General features: G+C 38.7%; 1 protein-coding gene across 2 annotated transcripts in view; it reads right to left on the reverse strand.

Moving 5' to 3' along the window:
• Positions 1 to 7,184, reverse strand: part of foxp4 (forkhead box P4) — a 109,370-nt gene extending 102,186 nt beyond the window's left edge. For both annotated transcript variants that reach the window (XM_056734329.1, XM_056734328.1), the window contains exon 1: positions 6,576 to 7,184. The gene's annotated coding sequence lies outside the window, so the exon portion shown is untranslated. The remainder of the gene's footprint in view (positions 1 to 6,575) is intronic.
• Positions 7,185 to 19,212: the final 12,028 nt, after the last annotated feature.

Consider the following 19,212-nt stretch of genomic DNA (forward strand, 5'->3'; position numbering starts at 1 on the left):
AATGCAACATTGAAACATCACTTCTTGTTCTGCAATTAAACAAAAATCATATTTTGTTACATTTTTGTGAAGAAAAAAAATAACCCCAAAACAATACGTGCAATTCTTCAATTCTCCACAAATGAAATGAGTGAATGCAAAATAGATTTTTACAACACATTAAATAATGTTTTATTTAAATATTTTATTATTTTCTGTTCGCTCTCACTGACCAGAGCTTTATAATGCCGTTGACACGCACAGAACAAACACAAGGGTCGGAATTAAAAAGTGTTTGTTTGAAAGAAAACCGTACAAAATTTACGCCTAAATGTCCTGAACAGGAATGGTAATCCTAGGTTTAAAGGTTGATTTATTTCCCAGGCAAGAGAGGATATGGATGCAGAATCCCATTACAGGTGTCACCTGACTAGCAGTGACCGCGAGGGCAGATTTCATACCGGTACAGAGCTTCATCATGCCCTCAGTGTACTGACAAGAAAAGCTTAACCGGTATGAAGTCTGACCGGGAGCCTAACCCATGCACCCCCTCCTTCCCTCTGTGCTCCCTCTGTAAGGACTGAGGAAAATACTCTCCCTGACTTCTCCCTCTAGGGCTTCGATGAATGGAGAGTGAGGGGTTGTCTGTCTGTGTGTGTGTGTGGAGGGGGGTTATTACACAATTATTCAGATAACAGCTGGGGATAATATAGTGGCAGATGTCTCATGGTCAACAATGCTCACAGACCACAGCCGGAGAGCAAAAGGCAACTCTAACCAACGGTTACCGATGTTCATCACTCACTTTAAACGGACTATCAAATAAAACAAAGCCTTTTATTTTATTTTTCACAAAACCCTACCATGAAAAATATATTGGTCATATCTTGTAGCTCTTTTTGAGCTCTGACATTTAATGATGAACTATACAGTAGGAATCACTGTACAATACAGTACAATTTACACATGTTACAGCTACACTTTATTATAATATTAATTTATTTTGAGACTAAAATCCAATAGCTAAATTAAATGAATTAATGTTAAATTGCAGACTAATGAAGATATTTTCCTGTTGTGTGTTCTTGCATATGGCATGGCATGTGAAGGGACGCGCACGTGTTGAGCATCCCTCGCATCAAGACAAGACACTTCACCCAAGAGCAGGAAAAAAAGGCAAGAAAAGACCTTACACAACTTCAGTATTTTATTAACATTTTTGTCTAATATATACGATTGCACAAGCGAAGAATCTGCACAAGGAGTGGAAGGTACTCGGTCGTCTCAATCAAACACACATGCGAATCTGATTTTGTTTTACACGCGGCTGAATGATAATTCTGTCAGAAGATGTATCGCGTTCGTCCGTTTCAAATGCAAATAACTTAAGTAGGCATCCCCTTGTTACCCATTACTAATACCATAAAAGAAACCAACACTTCTCCATTCCGCTCCTACTTTACGGATTAGCGAATGAAAATTAGATACATTTATATGGTTATTACTTATATGGTCACACAGTGGGGAGGGGGATTTACCCGAGCGTACAGTGCAGTGCCACAAACTCCCTCAGGAACGAACCGCTCGCACCTTCAGCAGCTGGGGGTGGATTAGACTCTAAACCCGGACTAAGGTTTACCGCGCCCGGCAACACTGACAGGAATTCTTCCCGCCGTTCCCGCTAAACAAAGCGAATAGAGGGGGAAAAAACATCTCTTCTCTACGCTGTGGATAATGTTTTGGCAGAAGTTTTTGTAATCGCCATCACTGTTTAGAGAGCTTAGAAAGCGCGAGTGGCGGCGCGAGTTCTGCGCGCGGGAGCGGAGACAGAAGAACAAACTTTATTAAGACGCATTCGCACGAGCTGTCACTTCGACATCGCGTCTCGTCTTTAGTGACAGAGTTTTAAAGTGCCCAAAGTTTGTTCCCATCTTTCCCAAAGCGCTTTACTTGACGCGCCTGCTCTGACGGACATGATGGCCTGTCAAGACTTTCACCGCGCGTTTAAAATATACAGCGAGTCGCGTTATAAAGACCATCGTGGAGGGGGGAAGAGAGGCAAAGGGGTGATGGCTCGAGGGGGGAGACGGAGGACTTGAGAGAAAATCCATAACACAAATACAGCTGTCAGCTGGAATGCAAAGTTAGCAGAAGCAGCTCCGGTGGCTGAAGGGAGCGAGTTTACGACTTCAGGTGCCATCCGCACTCATGCTAAGCTTCAGTTATCGACACTACAGTTATGCCATTCCCAATGATGCAGAGATTCTTTATCAAGCCTGGATCAAGTCACTCCGTGCTCTGAGGAGAGAATTTAGTGAGTGCACAAGAGGCCAGTTTTTTCTTTGTCTAACTTTCTCTTTACCTCTCTGACTCTCTTTAGCAGGCATCAAAGTGTGACGGCCCATAGGCTTGCACAAAGAAGTCCACTTTCCACAAGCATCTGCGGCTCTGAGTACCAATAATCTCTCCTGAGGTGCTCGGCTAATGGATATAGAGAAGTAATGATCAACGCCTCACACTCAAGTACTGTCATTTCCGTACAGTGAACACCCTGCTTTTCCCTCTACCACATTTCCCCAGCTCATCGGAAATGGGCCATTCCTCTCCCTAAGCAAACGTCAGGGTCATTCTTTAAGACAGTCATCACCTCATAACAGCCTGGCACTCTCTCGAAACACTGTGTGAAGCCTCCCAGCACAGGAAATCTTGTGCGTGAAACAAAAATCGCAAAAACGGTACCAGTGAGAAAAAAAGCTGCGCTTATGAATTCAAAGGTCACATTTGAAACAAATTTGTGGTAAGTACCGGTAAGAAAAAAAATGTCCGGTTATATGCAGCATCCTAAAACAAAGACGGCACATAGCTTCTGGTCTCGCTCGAAGTTGAAATGGTTAATGCTAGTCCTGTACAATCCTTATAGCTTATATAATCAGATCAACATTGTCATCTGGAAAACATCCCTCTTTTCCAACCAACCTCTTCTCTCCCTCTCTTTTTCGATTTTGATTTACAGATGGGCAAGATGCTGAACTTAGTTGAAATTGCTTTAGTGTAGACGAGCTCAGGAAAAAAATGACACCACTCTCCGGTTATAATAAAAACAGCCCTCACTGTCTAAAACGTAGTTAATTTATTATTCACACAGAGAAGAAATATTCAGCCTCGCCGTTACACCAAATAACATCTTCAATTAAAACCACATGTTTAATCACCAGTCATTCTGCCCGCTGGTCAACGCTGGAGTCGATGTGTAGTTGCGCACTAGTAAACGAGCGTCAAAATTCCAGCCTGACCTTTCACTTCAGGTCAACCAAAATACGAAAGAGAGAACGTAGCCATGACATATTTCACACAAACCCGTTTCAGAGAGCAGGACTCGAGTACCAGAGTGGCAAATCTAATACACAAGGGCAAAAAGTATGATTGACAAAAAATAATAATCATTTAGAGATGAATGTGTGTTCCTCTTCAAAATGCTTTGGTTAGAAAAGCTGCACTCATGTAAAAGCTAACATTATTTTTTGGAGCGGTACAAGAGCTTAATGGTGAAAATGCCATCTGAGGGTTGGAGGGACAGTGCTTCACAAGAACCAGAGTGTTTCATGTTAAAATCACCCATAAAATTGAAAACTTAAATTTACCTCCATATCACTTGACTCAGGCTCATCTCAGTTCAACAAAAGCATGCAAACACGCATTACAGACTAAATGCTTTTTGCACAGCACACAGATATATCTGCATTAACAAAACAATTATTATTTTACTATCCCAAAATGTTCCTAAAATATGCATCAATAGCAACATGTATTCACACCGAAATTAACATCAATCACAAATAAGCATGCAAATAAACACATCTGACCTTTTCTACATACCCAGACAAATACCCACAGTGGCCTGAATAGCAGCCTGCCATGCAACACACACATTTATCAATGCAATATTTGCAAAAACTCAAGTTGGTATTTGTATAAGCATTGCAAGAAGCATGAAATGCATTTACTGTCTCTTGAAACAAGTGCTTCATCAATGATAACCTGAATTTCACTGTGTGTTTAATCAGACTGCCTTTTGTGTCTGCCGTTAGAAAGAGTGCTAAAACTATCGACAGAGGTGTAGCTGTCGCTGCTTACAGCTGCTCCATAGACGGCCATGCAAATAACTGTAAATGATCCTCTTTACAGCCGTTTTCATGCCCTCCCAAAAAGTAATGCCCTTCTCTTTGTCATGAAGTTCGACTTCATAAATTCTCACTGTTAGTATACATAATTTCATTCAGCCACTCTATTCATCTAACATATAAGCAGATCAAATTAAATTGTACTCATCACATTATGCTTATGTTCACCTACATTTACAAATGCAACATTTCAATTACCAGGCACTCACAAGAGACAATATTAACAGGGAACACACAATACAGGAACAAACACAGTCTGTGAGTCACAATGTGACAGTAAAAAAGATAATCAACTAATGCTTATTTTAAAAATAAAATAAAAATAGTTTTATTAATGTTTTATTCAAAGCTCTGATGTTTACCCTGATTGAAAATAAAGTGTGCTTGAATGCAGTTTGAGAAGTCTAATTAAAAGATGTCAAAAAAGTGAAATTAAAAATGTCATAAACACTTTAGAAAAATCTTGAAATCTTATAGCAAAAAATATCTAAATATTATAGGACTCCTTCTTCTAATAAAATGTAGTTTTGTGGTTTAAATAGCAAGTTTGCATTGTGTTGTTAAATACCAACAGTGAATTGAAACTATTCACCTATACTTTCTACAAGAAGCAAGAAGAATGCATGTGACAGTATGCATGCAAACTGAATTAAACTAATTGTGTCAAAAGCACAATTTTTCATTAATCAATTCTTAATAACACGAAAGTTACAAACATTGTCATATGATTATGATGATGATGATGTATATTTTTTTAGGAGGACAATGTGGCGGGTGCGCCATTCTTCACACGTCTTTATACTAGACTGAAGTGGAGATTTATTCGTACAAACCAAGTATTGAGAGAGTGCGGATAGTCTTCTCGGTTCGTCACAGCCCTGAGATGTATTTCCTTTTGCAAAATCACCAAGCATGCATTGGACTGGCAATGAAAAAATTATTGCTGCTTCTGTTGCTGTAGTTAGTTGGTTTTGTTTTAGCCAGGCTGCTCCGAGTGTTTGAGAGTGAAACAAAGGGCGCTGATTTGCTCACTAAAGTAACACACAACTGTGGGACTTCGGTTTAAAAAATATGCTTTAAAAATAAAAGGAACACGTTGCTCACGTTTGATGTAGAGTTTGATTATGTATGCAAAATTAATCTCTACATAAACACATAAAATAAGTTTTGCACAACTGAAGTTAAAATATAGTCTGTTCGTGGACGTCGAGGCGAAAACTCATCACTTCATTTTATCTTTTGTTGAAATCATTGCGTTGTGAATGCGGTGTTAAAAAACAATACAATTTAACAATATTTTCTTTTGGACATTTAAAGTTAAACAACAACTTTTTCGTCCACGTTTATTGCTTGCTTTTACATTCATCAAATTTGACTAACATGGATATATAACTTGCGTAAATTGCTGCTTAGGGATATAAATTATGATGGCTAGTTACTTTTTAATGTAGGCCTATTATATTATAAATATTCCATTGTAACACTCAACTTTTTCAAACGAGTAGACTAAAATCGTCACGATAACTTCCTCACTTTTCTTTTTTTTCTCTCATCTTCTACTTATTTTCATTTATAACTAATATGTCATTTAATACAGCGCAAACGTTAAATGGGTAATTTGGAGAAGAGAGCAACACTACATGAGTATTAGTTCGAGGCCTTAAATGAAGAAAAATACTAGTGATTTAAAGCAGAGCAGCCTACACGATAAGACACTTTACATTTTATAGCCTTTATATTTCAATGTTGTTTATTAACTTTAATTGTTTACATAAATGACGGGACACGCGGATTTTTAAGGTGGAGGTTTAATGGTATTTTCAAATGTAACCGAATACACCTACATGCCTTAAATGCAAAGTATATTTTGATTAAAATGAATGAACAAACGAAACTGATCTGTCACAAACTAATTTTTTAGTATTTTGTTGGAGTTGTTGTTTGCCGTTTGTATGCATGTGAATCTTCTGAACTCCTGGTTGAATTGATGGAGCTGACACAATAAAAGAGGCCGTGCGCATTTAAGTATTAAGTGGCACATATTCACTACACTACTGTTCATTTTTACGTGTTTTAAGAAACGAACAGTTCCGTCATCGGTCTCTACATCTCATGTATGCTACAGACAACGTTTCCTTATCGAAGAGAAAAATAAAGCGTTCTTCTCCGCATATAGGCAAACGTGTAAAGTAAACTAAAAGTTTCAACATCTAACTCTCTTTCATACTTTAAAAAAAATCGGCGTATTTTTGTAATTCCGTTGTTTGTGAGATTTACTTTTTGTTGCTTTCTAGTGTGTTATAACTTACGCATTAACGAATCAAATCCCTTTCATCCTAAAGATAAAATCACACTTAAATCCTACGTGGAACGAAGAAGGATAGAAAGAGAAAAGGGAAAAAAGTGCATATCAACCTGTTAGGATATACTGAAGAACTCTACTTTCACTCTACGGGCTGGACCATGTGGATCTTTCGCTTCCAGCTTTGGTGAAATGTCCCAGCGATCCCAAAAACCTTGAGAAGAGCAACGCAAAAGAGAAAAAAATCCTCTTCTATGAGTGATATCTTCGGACCATTACTTTCAACGACAACTGTCTTTATTAGTCTTCCTTTCCCTTCTTTATTGGCTTCCTCTCTCAAACTGATCACTCAGTTGGGTGATAAGTGGAAACAATAATCGTGCACTAGCTCAAAGGCTGCATGGTCACAGCGCTCCTGAAAGTTCATGAAGAAAAAGCACGCCGCTTCTAATGTCTCCTCGTGGCTCAAATCGTCTTCCTTCCTCCTTATTCACAACGTAAGTTTTCCTAAAGTCCAAATAATGCTTCTCGATGGAGTTTTTGGCATCTCGTCTGTTCCTCGCTCATTCGCAGAGAAATCAGTGTTGAATTACTCGGCTTGTGTCTTGTGTTGGCGATGTGTTAGGGGACAATTTAGTCTACCGTAATGCGTCTAAAACAGGTGCGCGTGCACATCCTCTGCTCTGCCGCTTGTTGTAGCGCAATAACAAACCCCGCGCGCTCCATGTGCTGATCTCTTCACCTCCGCGCGCACCGCGGCTTTACTTTGGCCATTGTGGCAGACGACGAGCAACAGATGTTAGTCAAAGGACAGACACACCATGGGAACCGTTACCTACTGCACATCTATTCTTCGGGAACTAACAAGTCTGTTCTTGCTGTTTGTAAGCAAGCTTTAATCGTTATGTGAGTTTTTTTTCTTAGTGAAACTTAGTGAAAATGTTATCTGTGAATAAAAGCATTATTGTTCATATTTATATGATTCTTATAATGATGATGATTATTATTATATCGTTATTTTGTTTAATGATATACATTTATTTTATGTATATACTTAATGCACGTGTATATTTTAGATTTATATAGTTTATTACGGTTTTAACTGATGATGACTATTATTAGAAGCAGAAGTAGTATTATGTACATTGTGAGGAAGCTGAAAAAAACTTTTTATGCGTAGTCAAGGTGATCCTTTACCAAAAATATGTCGCCTCATCAAACATTTTGAAACATGATTTATTTTATGGTCAGTGGAAACTTTCTCTCAGCAAAAATCTTCTTTTACCATCAGAAAACGGCCATCATTCATATCTCCGCTGGACAATAGGATACGACCCCCATTAGTCAAGACATATTCATTAGAAAAATCAATATGCCAAGATGTAGCCATGCTGGGCTGAAATGAAGGGAGCGGGGTCATAAAACAATGCTGACTGCAATACTGTGTCCTGCCATTTGGACTCAGCAGTGCCAAGAACACAGTCTGATTTCATCTTAAGAGAGTATTTACAGCATAAGATCTACTTTAAAGTTTTTGTCTTTTGACTTGATTTTAATACTATGTAGTCGTGAATGTCTTCACGGAGCGACAAAGTGGATTAGGTGCTTTTTGAATTTGTTTGTGTGTTCTTAATGTCCTCCAGGTTGACATGTTCAGACACACACAAACACACTTTACCAAAACTTGTTTTGCCCTCACAAACGGTCGAGCATGACAAAGACTGTAGTCCAAAACAGATGCCATGACCCTGTGGTACTGAGGACAGATAGAGATTCGGTCTGTACAACATCACGGGTTTAAGATTAAATGCTCTTGCGGTTTTGCCATCATTGGCTAATGAGGCACCTATGAAAGGATTACCAAAAGAACTCATAGATTGGCCAATTATCTTACTTAACTAGCCTAAATACAGTACAGTTCACCTCACACACATGCAAACAAGATTAGAGAATCAACACAACCACCAGTGATCGATTGCAAATGAAAACTTTTATTGATTTATGTATTTCTGTACATTCTTGTGCTTCAAATCAGAACATCACCATCGGTAGCATTATAATGTGTGGACAAACTGATATCTGTAACACATCTCAGCTTCTAAACAAAGTGACTTGTTTGAAGTTTCCAAACTTCCAAAGAAAGTACTGAGCCCTTTAAGGTTTAATTCTGTTCAAACGGATCCGGTAAGCCATTTTGATAAGTCTTGTTATGACAAGACATCATATGACCACAAGGAGGTGAATAATCTCTAGAGCTAAGATCTGAATATTTGTTACCCCATCACAACCAAAGCTGACATCAAAGCTGTGGATCTAGTCCAGAAGTATCACATCTGCACATTTTAAAAAAAAATACACAAATTTAAGGACATGGCATAGACATCCATTATTTTCACATGAGGCTAATGAGATTTTGTATCCCCTAAATCTAATCCTTAAATAAAACAGTTTCCCAAATTTTTATCATTTAGGCATCTAGCGATGACCACCTAGAAACATCCCAAGCAACAAACACACATCTAAAAATAGTTTTTATCATTTATCACTTTTACACAGTTATCAAAGAAAAGACCACCAAGTGATAAGAAGAAACGCATTTTGTGTACAGTGGACATTTTCTGTGTGCTCTCCAGCTGGTTGCAGGAATACTGCCAGAGCCCAGGGACATGGAAACAACGCTTCTATTTATTGTTTGTTGTTTGTTTACTTATTCATCTGTTTGTTATTTTCGGTTTCTCTCTTTCGCGCTCTGTCTCTCACTCCCGCCAGCAATGAAAAAATTGGTGCTGATGCTTTCTGTGTATGTGCGTGTTTGTTTATTTGTTTGTTCAAGCGTAACATCCTTAGGGATGGTAAACAAGACTACCTAACAAAGGGAAAAATGAAATCCTCACCGCCTAGGAGGGCACCGCTGGACCAAAGCAAGGACAGAGTTACGAACGAAGAAAAGCTATGCAGCACCTCAGACAGATAGCAGCCTGAGACAAAGGTGAAAATCTCAGTCACTGTAATCTAATAATGTTCTCTTTTATGAATGAAAAAGAAAAACTCCTCAGCACTTTCATCCAGCACTTTCGATTAACATTTAAGAGCAGGCTTTGTGGTTAATCAGGGGTAATAATTATCAAAGTCGACAGGTAATTAAATTAAACATAATTGGCTACACGAATTGGCTGTTCTACAACATTTTCTCCTCATAATTAAAGAGAAATATGTCAGCATTCAAGAAGAGAATGACTGTGGTAAAAAACAACAAAAAAATGTTTAGTAACACTAGAGAAGTGGGAAATACTTAAAGGAATAGTTAAAGGGTCTTAAAAGTTTCAAAATTCAGGTCTATGTTTTGACCCACAGTAGCATTATAGACAAAATGTTAAAGGGATAGTTCACCCAAAAATGGAAATTCTGTCATCATTTACTCACCCTCAGGTTGTCACAAGCTTGTATACATTTCTCTGTTCTGCTAAACACAAAGGAAGATTTTTGGAAGAATGTCAGTAACCAAACCGATATTATACCCCATTTACTTTCAAAGTGGGGAAAATAAATACAATGGGATTCAAAAGGGAATGAGATTTGGTTACTGACATTCTTCCAAAGACATTTATACCAGTTTGGAGGGTGAGTAAATGTAGACAGAATTTTTATTTTTGGGAGAACTGTCTCTTTAAGGTCTTACACCGTGTCTACACCGGACGTGACAGTGCCATATCTAGTGTGGACAAAATGTAAAATTATAATGGGTCATCATGCTGCACCGTGTCCGGTATAGACACGGTGTTAGGCAGCGAACAATAAATATACAATTTTTAAATAAATTCTCAAATACGTTTTAAAATGTACCTACAAACTGCAACTATGTTTAGTTAGGTATACAGATGAACGCTATTGTTGGAATCTCTTTCAAAGTGATTTTTTAGCTGATTAAAGTTAAAACATTGACATCCAATCAATAGGTCACCCAAAAATTTTAATTCTGTCATGAATTACTCAACCTCAAGTTGTTCCAACCCTGTATCCTTTGATTTATTCTGTTAAACAAAGAAATATATTTAGAAAAATGTTAGAAAATTATTTTTATGGGGCACTGTGGACAAGTAGGAAAAAGTTAAATGGTTGTCAAATGTGCCCAGCACTGTTTACTTTCTTAAGTTCTTTAAAATATCTTCTTTTAAACTATCCCTTTAAATGGCTAGCACAGTTCAAATGTTAAACGTCCCCACATGAGTTTAGAATAAACATAACTTTATTGTCTACTCTATTAGCATGAGCGCTATTCTGTAGTTAGCTATCTTCATCATTTTTGCTGTCAAACAGGTCCTTAGCGGGCCAACAACATGTCTGTCCACCTCACACACATGCACGCACACATAAAGACCCCCTCACATGACATAGGTCGCCTGATGATGTAGTGGAGACCGGTGTGTGTTTGAGACTGCACCTGCATTTACATGAAACTGTATTTGTGTAGTAACAAGCAAAAAATGCTCTTTTTAACCGCCACACGGGAGCAATACAGTAAAAAATGAACCCAGTAATATAAAATATGATTACTGTTAATGTTTACAAACAAACCCTAAGGTCAAAAACAGCAGATACATTTTATATAAAAAAAGATTACCCTTGAGATTGCATGGAAAGACAGGGGGGAGAGTCAAAAGGGCTATTTCCTTCGAAACCACCGAGTTCCTCGGAATAAGAGATAAAATTATGACAGCTGCAAGCCACTGTTTATGCCACAAGACAGTGGCTGTGTACACAAATTACGCAGTTTGATTGGTGAGGAAGATCAGAGACGCAACAGCATGTTTTCATTAAATCGTCATAAACGTGTTTACAGGCCCAGCTGGTTTTGGTTAGAGGGTGTTAAATAACACAGCGCGGTATTGTTTACTCCTCCGCCATCATGTTCTGTCTCTCTTTCTCTCTCAAGTCTTTTGCCTCTCGCTCTTCTTTTTTGTCAACACTGCATCCATCCTCACATAAACCACATGGCCGAGCTGTCTTCGGGGAGCGGTAACCGATCCTAACAGCCCGTGTCATGCGAGGAACTCCGTCCTGAATAAGGCTGTCCAAAAATGAAGAACAACCACACAGATCAGTTGGAAAGGAAGAAAAAAACATCTAGGATGAGGCCGCCGTTTAACGGGCCGTTTTAAGGTGCCGCCTTTTTCAAAGAGAGAAAAGGGTATGAATCTAGCCTGGGGCCACTTATGAGGAGCTGACCGACAGCCATGCTCGACGCAGCTGTAGCCCAGCCACAGAGGCTCTGCAAGCGGGCTGAAGTGTCACCTGCATCCTCTGGAGGATAGTGAGGGGGTGATGGTGGGAGGGGATGAGGAGTTTGCAAAGTTTTCATTCACCGAGCGGGCTCAGAGGTGGGGCCGGTGGCGAACATGAGGAGAGCGGCCGATTGTACAAAAGGAGGCAGCAAAAGGTCTCTTGTTTAGGCGGTGCGTCTCTACACACACACAAGTCCTCCTCTCTTGCTCTGGTGCGATCTTGTATCAAAGCAAACAAATGACACACTGTCTTCTTTTTTTTAACCTTCCTCCCCCTTTCTTTTTTGATCTCGCATTCACTAAAATGACACTCCATATCTCAATCGACTGACACTATCAATCTGCAGTATGCCCAAATCTTCCGGCCAAACTTGCCGTTCCCAGAGGAAATCCACAGGCATTGTCCTTTGTTTGCTAAGAGATCCCACAGGAATCAGCCGTGACTTTTCCGTTGCACGGGGAGAGCTGTCACACAGGCAGCCTGGCATGCAGGACGCTGGGTTAGGATAGGAACACTGTCAGCCCGCTCAGATCCGCGCCTCCGTCAGACAGCGCAGGCCGTGGCATTTCGACTCTCAATGCTGGATTCTGCTTCAATATAAAATATATCAGAGGTCTGTCGTCCTGTGAAGGTGTGAAAGAGACATCTGGATCTGATATGGGAGACCACAAGGGGAACATTTATTGTTGGTTTATACCTAAAGATAGTGTTGACATATTCTTTATTTTATGATTTTTCACAGGAGGAAAAGAAATCATGCAGTGTCCATCTTTACACTATAAATCTGTTACATTCGGTGAGGAAAAACTTTGAATTTAGTATTAAAGGAATTCCATTTACAGTATTTTGTATATTTTTACTATTGTGCCATCTCACATTTGCTGTGGTTATACAGCCGAGGAAAAATTAAGAGACCATTCCTATTTTTCATTTATTCAGCATTTCTAGATGATTTTAGCATGACGAGACACGTACAAATTTTTCTTAAAATCCAGGTTATCACATAAACATTGTTTTGGACTTTCCCTCAATACATGTACAAATATTACAGTTGTATTGCTTAAAAGTGAATATAAACTTGTTTTCTTGAAACTATTTGAAGGCTCAAAAATAACAGAGCATCTTGACATGTATATTCAGGTTTCAGTTTCTTAAAATGAGTGCAAAAAGAAACAATATTCTTGTTTGAAATTTGGGAGGAATACTTTTAGCAGTTCACATTTTTTTTGTTACTTAAACACATACCTATAAATAGTCAATTCATAAAAACGTTTTTTTTTTCTTTGTTTTTTATTGCAATAGTGACCTCTAAAACTAAAGAATCTTCTCCTGATAACCACAAAGCACACAGACGTTCTTTCGTGCAAGATTTTGTGTGACTGGTGATCAAATTTATTTCTGTAATTCAAAAGTGAATCCTGGTTTAAATTTGAATCTTTCTTTTTAGCCCTTTCTCTTATTTCTCTCTCCCTCCACACAGAATTCATGACCTCTGCGATTCAGCTCGTCCTTGAGACCCATAATGAATATTCAGCAGATTAGACGAAATACATGAAAGTTAACATTAGCCATATATTTAAAAATCCCATATTCAGATAATCCCCATATTTGTCAAAATCAAACACAAGAGAAAATGAGAGGACAAATTACATAATGAGAGGATGGGGGACGTCGTGCGGGCGGGGGAATAAGATAAAGTAAGCCAAATTTGTGTGAAGGAGGGAAATGTCCTTGAAGACAGTTATTGAAATCTGGACATTCAGCCATGATCTCTGATAGAGAGTGTCATCTTTACATTAAGAGATGATGTGTGGGACTTCACAGAAATGTGAGTCCTCAATTTTTGTTGAAATAACTTTTTTATTTTGACAGTATCAAACAAAAGAAGCACATGATGTGTTGCATGTATTTTACAATCACACCCCCACCCTCTTCGCACACATGTACACCACACTTTTGAGAACACAATGAGCCTATGTGTGCAGACATCAGAACTTCAATTGGGTTACAGAAAGAGAAAACTTTGAGTTAAATCTATCACACGAACGCACGCACACATTTAAATATCTGTAAGTGAAAGCATCTTGATCTGCGTGTGTGATGTTAGCTTGTCTGGCTTTTCGCTTACCACTTACGCCAGTACTAACAACACCTCCCCCAAAATGTGGAAATGTGCATTATGTTCTCCCCACCACTGCTTTCATTTCTTCCTGTCTTGCTTCTCCCTCTCAATCTTTCTCTCCCTTTTCTCCTTTACGACAGGATCATTACCGTGCACTCTAGGATGAAAGCTGTGGATCTGGCCGACCCGCTCCCTCTGACTGACGCATATTCATTTAAAAATGAGCCACTTATTACCCGTCCAAACTTTTTACAGCCCCACAGCGCACAGTAGAAGACAGCTTTATTCCCACTGAGGCCGAGTGTGGGCCAGAAAGCCCTGCAGACTTTGATGGTTATATATGTGCACAGGCCGTCGCCTTGGCAGCCGCTCTCAGAAAGCCTGCCATGATTTGTAATGTTACCTTTACAGCTTTAAACTCCATCAAGCAACTCTGAGACCTTTTTTATTGGGCTAATCTAGAGTTCTAACTTATCATTTACAAATACATTTATATAGACAAATCCGCACACGCTTTACCCTGTATAGTGTACATCAAGGTAAGACAAGTATAATGTTCTTTCAGTCTTGATAAAATTAAAGATGAAATGAACATGGTCAATTTTCGTTTCAAATGTGTGCACTGGATAATCGCACAAGTTGGAGACAATCTGGTTACACACCACAACCCTGTGGCATCTACTGGAGCTGCAAATCTTTAAAGTAATAATATGCGACAGAGAACTACTGCATCTGAGCCATGACATCAGGGATGAGAAATCTGCAAGTGGAATCTCAGACCAACAGGAATGCGCTTCTAGAAATAGACTAATGGAAATGTAGATTTTGATAATTACTGAAAAAATCTTTGAACAAATCAAGGTTTAGGTTAAAGCTTTAGAATGCAAGCATTGATTTTTCCAGTTCCCTTGAATTCACGAAATAAGGAAAAAAGGAAGAAAAAAAGAGTTTATTTGCAAAAACAGAACAAAATGTTCAAAATCGTGTTTTTGATTGTTTTTTATGTTTTTCATTATGTTGAAATAGAGTTGTCCGTGAACTTCTCATACAAAGTGTTCCCAAAGTGTTAGATCACTATTAAAATGCCTTTTTTTGCCTTGTTTTTTAGTACAACAATTTTATTATTTCCATAGTGATCAGAGTCAAAAGTTGAACTGGAAAGTAATCATCAATTTAGGAATTTTAATAATATTTGCTATTTTTCTGTTTTGCTGTAATGTCATTATGCATTCAAGCTGGTATGAACTTGCATGAGCAAGAACAGTTTGGGCAAAACCTGATGATTCATGTTATCACAACACCATTTAAAATGATTCCCAAGTGGATGTGCTTCAACGAAAGAATCTTAACTATTCTGTATTCGTTTTCTGTAAAACCTTTCTTTGTTTGCATTATTATTATTTGCTAACTCAAAAAAAAAAATGTTATTTCCATATACAGTCAATAACATTTAAAATTCCTGATTTTGATTTTGGTCTGACACACATTTGTACTCCCACAGTATACAAACACATTGAAAAGCAAATGTCTAACTTAAAAGAAATATAAAAATCTTGTGTCCACCTCAATTTTTTCAGTATAGGAGATTTCATAGCATGAGTTCAGGTAATTATTGAAAAGCACCTTGTCACATTAACTTACACTTGCTGGCAAACACACAATGCAAAAAAATCCCCTTAATCCTATAAGCATCCGTAGGCATCAAGAACCAACAACAGGCACCTCTGCATAAATATCTGCTGTCTCTCCAGTGAAGCCACTGCTCCCGATACAAACACATGCACGCACACATGCACGCTTTTTTATCTCAACACTCACTCACACACACACACACACATGTGCGATTCCACTCTACAACCTCTAAGTCCACTTCAGAGTCTCTAGATTTGAAGGAGCTCACAAGGGAGTCTCTGGTGAGAGAGAGAGGGGGAAATGAGGACATACTAAAAAAGAAAGTCCTCTGGGTGTGTATGCATGCGTGTCTTGGTATACTCAATGACACAAAGCCCTGTGATTGGCTTGAATGTCCGGCAAGCTGGCAGATTGATTGGTGGATTGATGTAAAGCCCTTCTAGGTGCCGTACATCTGTGCTGACTAATGTGGGCCAATCAGGCTGACGTAAACTTACTTGATTTGATTGAAAAGCCGATTGATTGAGGCGAGGACATGTAAGCCATCAGCCAGCGTCTTACAGGGGAAGAAAACAGACGTAAATGAAAGGGATTTGATTGATTAGATGATAGATTGATTAAGTGATGTAGATTCTAAGTTACAAGAGCCATCGCACTGGCCTTTTGTATGTGTTAACCCTGATCTCGCAGTAACCGGTTTGTGAGCTTCTCAGCGGGGTCCATTACCTCTAGTGTGAATAATTCATGCTGTGGACACCGAGGCATGGTGGGTAAACACATGTACTCATGTTTAGTAGGATGGAGAGACCTACAGCAGGCAGGGCTATTACGACACTTTCAGGACAGCGCAGAAGCATGGATGTATGAACTCAGGGGGTGATTTAAGGTGTCACATACACATACATGTGTCCTATGGTGTGACATGGCAAAAATTTTGGGGGAAAAACACTGCTAATAAAATACGTTTTAGATCATTAATATTTATAGAGTTAAATGATAGGAGAGGTTTATTTTCACTGTTAGTTTTTTATTATATTTTTGCTGTCACACAACACATTTACGGTTTATCTGTCAATTTTCGAGGCAGCACTATTGGTGGGCTTGACAAGTTTCTTGAGCATTTTATATAAAGATATTTTTACTCACAATAATCATTCAAATTAATTTACTTTAAAACAATTCTTAAAATGTCAACTTAAAAACCAACTTAAACCAATTTGTGCACAGAGCTTATACCTTAGGCAATCCGGCCTGTTTCTCCTTCGTGGTATGATCTGTATTGAAAATGAAATTCTGGGCATGGGTATTTTCACCCACACTGCATATAAACTCTGAGAAAAAAGAAAATAAAGCTTATTATGTGTTATTATTTTATAGCGTGCAGATCCTCTGGCATCTGGAGATCGATGTGTAGCATGTGTTTTGTGTGAGAATAATGGGGCAGTTCTAAAAAAAGAAAATATCATGTGCATGCATGTATCCATGTATTACCTTCACCAGCTACTATTGTCCAAAAAAGCAAAATGAATAAAATTGTATCTACTTGTAGCAGGATGCTTTCAGAAAATGAAAGTGAATGGTGACGACAACTGTCATATGGATTGCTATTATGGCTCAAATTTGGCTTTTTTATCTTTTTGGTACTAGAAAACTTCCGTCACCATTCTGTTTCATTAAAAGGAAGAAAACAGATCAGAGATTCAGTAAAACTTTTTATTTTGAACAAAAATAAAATGGGTTTGGACCAACAAGAGAGTCAGTGCATTCATATTAGTGTGAGCTATGCCTATAACGCATGTTTGTGTTCGGTTGCTGGGTGCCCGCACAGTCGAGAGAGGGCCTCGACAACAGTGGCCGCCCGCCTACGCCTCATCACAGATGCTTCTGTTTTTTACCTTTTCTCCTCTCGCCGAATATAGCGTGCATTAGCGACGCATGGAGAGAGAGAAAGGCTGGAAGAGGTAAGCACACCAAATGGCAATTAAACCTTGATGACCCCGTCGCCTCCGCTGTCACACTGTCGACCGTAAAGAGAGGAGCCGGATACAAACAAGTGCACGTGTCACCTCGGTGGATATGATATCATGTGTTTCTCCAACAGCTCGTCTTGTCAGAAATAAAACCTGCAACTCTTACAGGGCAAATTCCTCTACTTTCTACAAGCATGACATCATACAGTCCCAGACAGCCCTTCAAAAGTGCCACTTTACCTGTGTGTACTGACAACACAGGGTATCCAGGGAGGCAGGGCATGTCGGAACACAGAGGGGCCGTAACAACATTGCAGATTCATGTTTAAATACTCCAACAAGCACTTAGTTTGACAGAGCGCTGACAGAAGCATACACGACTCGGGCTTAAAGGGACGACAGCCTAAACTAAGGTGTGCTCACCTCCCTAGAGTCAGACGATACTTAGGAGGAAAAAAACCATCGGGATAAATTCGTGATGTGAGATAATGCTATTTGTGCATTATGTTTATTGGAATTTATTGTGCTGCTATGACATCCTGGAAGAAAGCATTTGGTTACTAAACGGGGAGGAATTAACCGCTGCATTTAGAGGCTTTAAATAGCATGCAGCGAAGGGAGGGAAGAACATGGGCAAGGACTTGCACTGTGGTTGCGTGTCTCATTGAAAGTACAGGACAAAGAGGTGCATCCAAATTAGTGATAAAAGTTCACAATATGTTGAAATGTGCATGTATGTGCGTGCACATTTCCAAGCGCATCGATACATTATAAAAAGACCTTCAAAATTCTGTACCCATGCCAAAAAACAGGGGATTAATGAATGATCCATGACCTCATTGGCCTCCGGAGAGTTTTTCAAAGTGACTAAATGCTCTGGAGCACAATGACTGCACCGGCGCACTGAATGCTTCAGCCATTTATTAAATTATTCCCTCCAATCTGTTTGATGATTTTCATTATTCACACTCAACTGAAATATTAAGGCCTTGAAAAGCCCTTCACTCTACTTTAAAATGCAGGGAAGAAATGTCTGAAAAGACATGTGAAAAAAACAGGTAGAGAATTAGAAATGCTCAGGTCAGACTTTCCGAAATACAGGATTTCTGTGATTTTTTTCCGTTCCTTACTAATGTTTGTTAACTTCATACAATGACAAAACAAATTTAAGATGAGGTGGAAAGAACAAGGCCCTCCAGCTTTAATGCGTGCAATGGTTTTAGGTACATCGTTTTCAATCAGCCAGAGAGAATGAAGAGAAGAAGCATTTTTTTCTAAAATGTGGATGAGTTAAGATTTTGAATAATTATCTCTAAATGTATGAAGATGTGAAGTGTCTATTAGCTGGTCTTATCATGACTGTACTGTATATATAATAAAGCTTTAAAATGTTTAAGAGCAAAACATATGAGGTTCTGGTCAAGGAAGGTCAATAAAAAAATGAAAAGAATTCAGACCGCATATTTACTTGTGCAAACTTTTATTGAACCAACGTTTCGGCTCCAAGCCTTTGTCAAGGTGTATATTAAATAAAAACACTATTTATAACGTTGTCACAGCGCACACAATTACTGCAAAAAGAGAAATAATAAATTTGAGCTAAGCATCCAGGTGTCTAGGGGAAACGCGCCAAATTCTCTATTCTGCCAATTTGTTGTTGACAACGCTAATGCCGATCATTTAAATGTGACATGTTCTCAACAAGAGCAAATTGAATTTATGGAACACTCAAACAAACGTGCC

Source organism: Triplophysa dalaica, chromosome 21 (genome assembly GCF_015846415.1).
Source record: "Triplophysa dalaica isolate WHDGS20190420 chromosome 21, ASM1584641v1, whole genome shotgun sequence".
In the NCBI taxonomy this organism is placed as follows: Eukaryota; Metazoa; Chordata; class Actinopteri; order Cypriniformes; family Nemacheilidae; genus Triplophysa; species Triplophysa dalaica.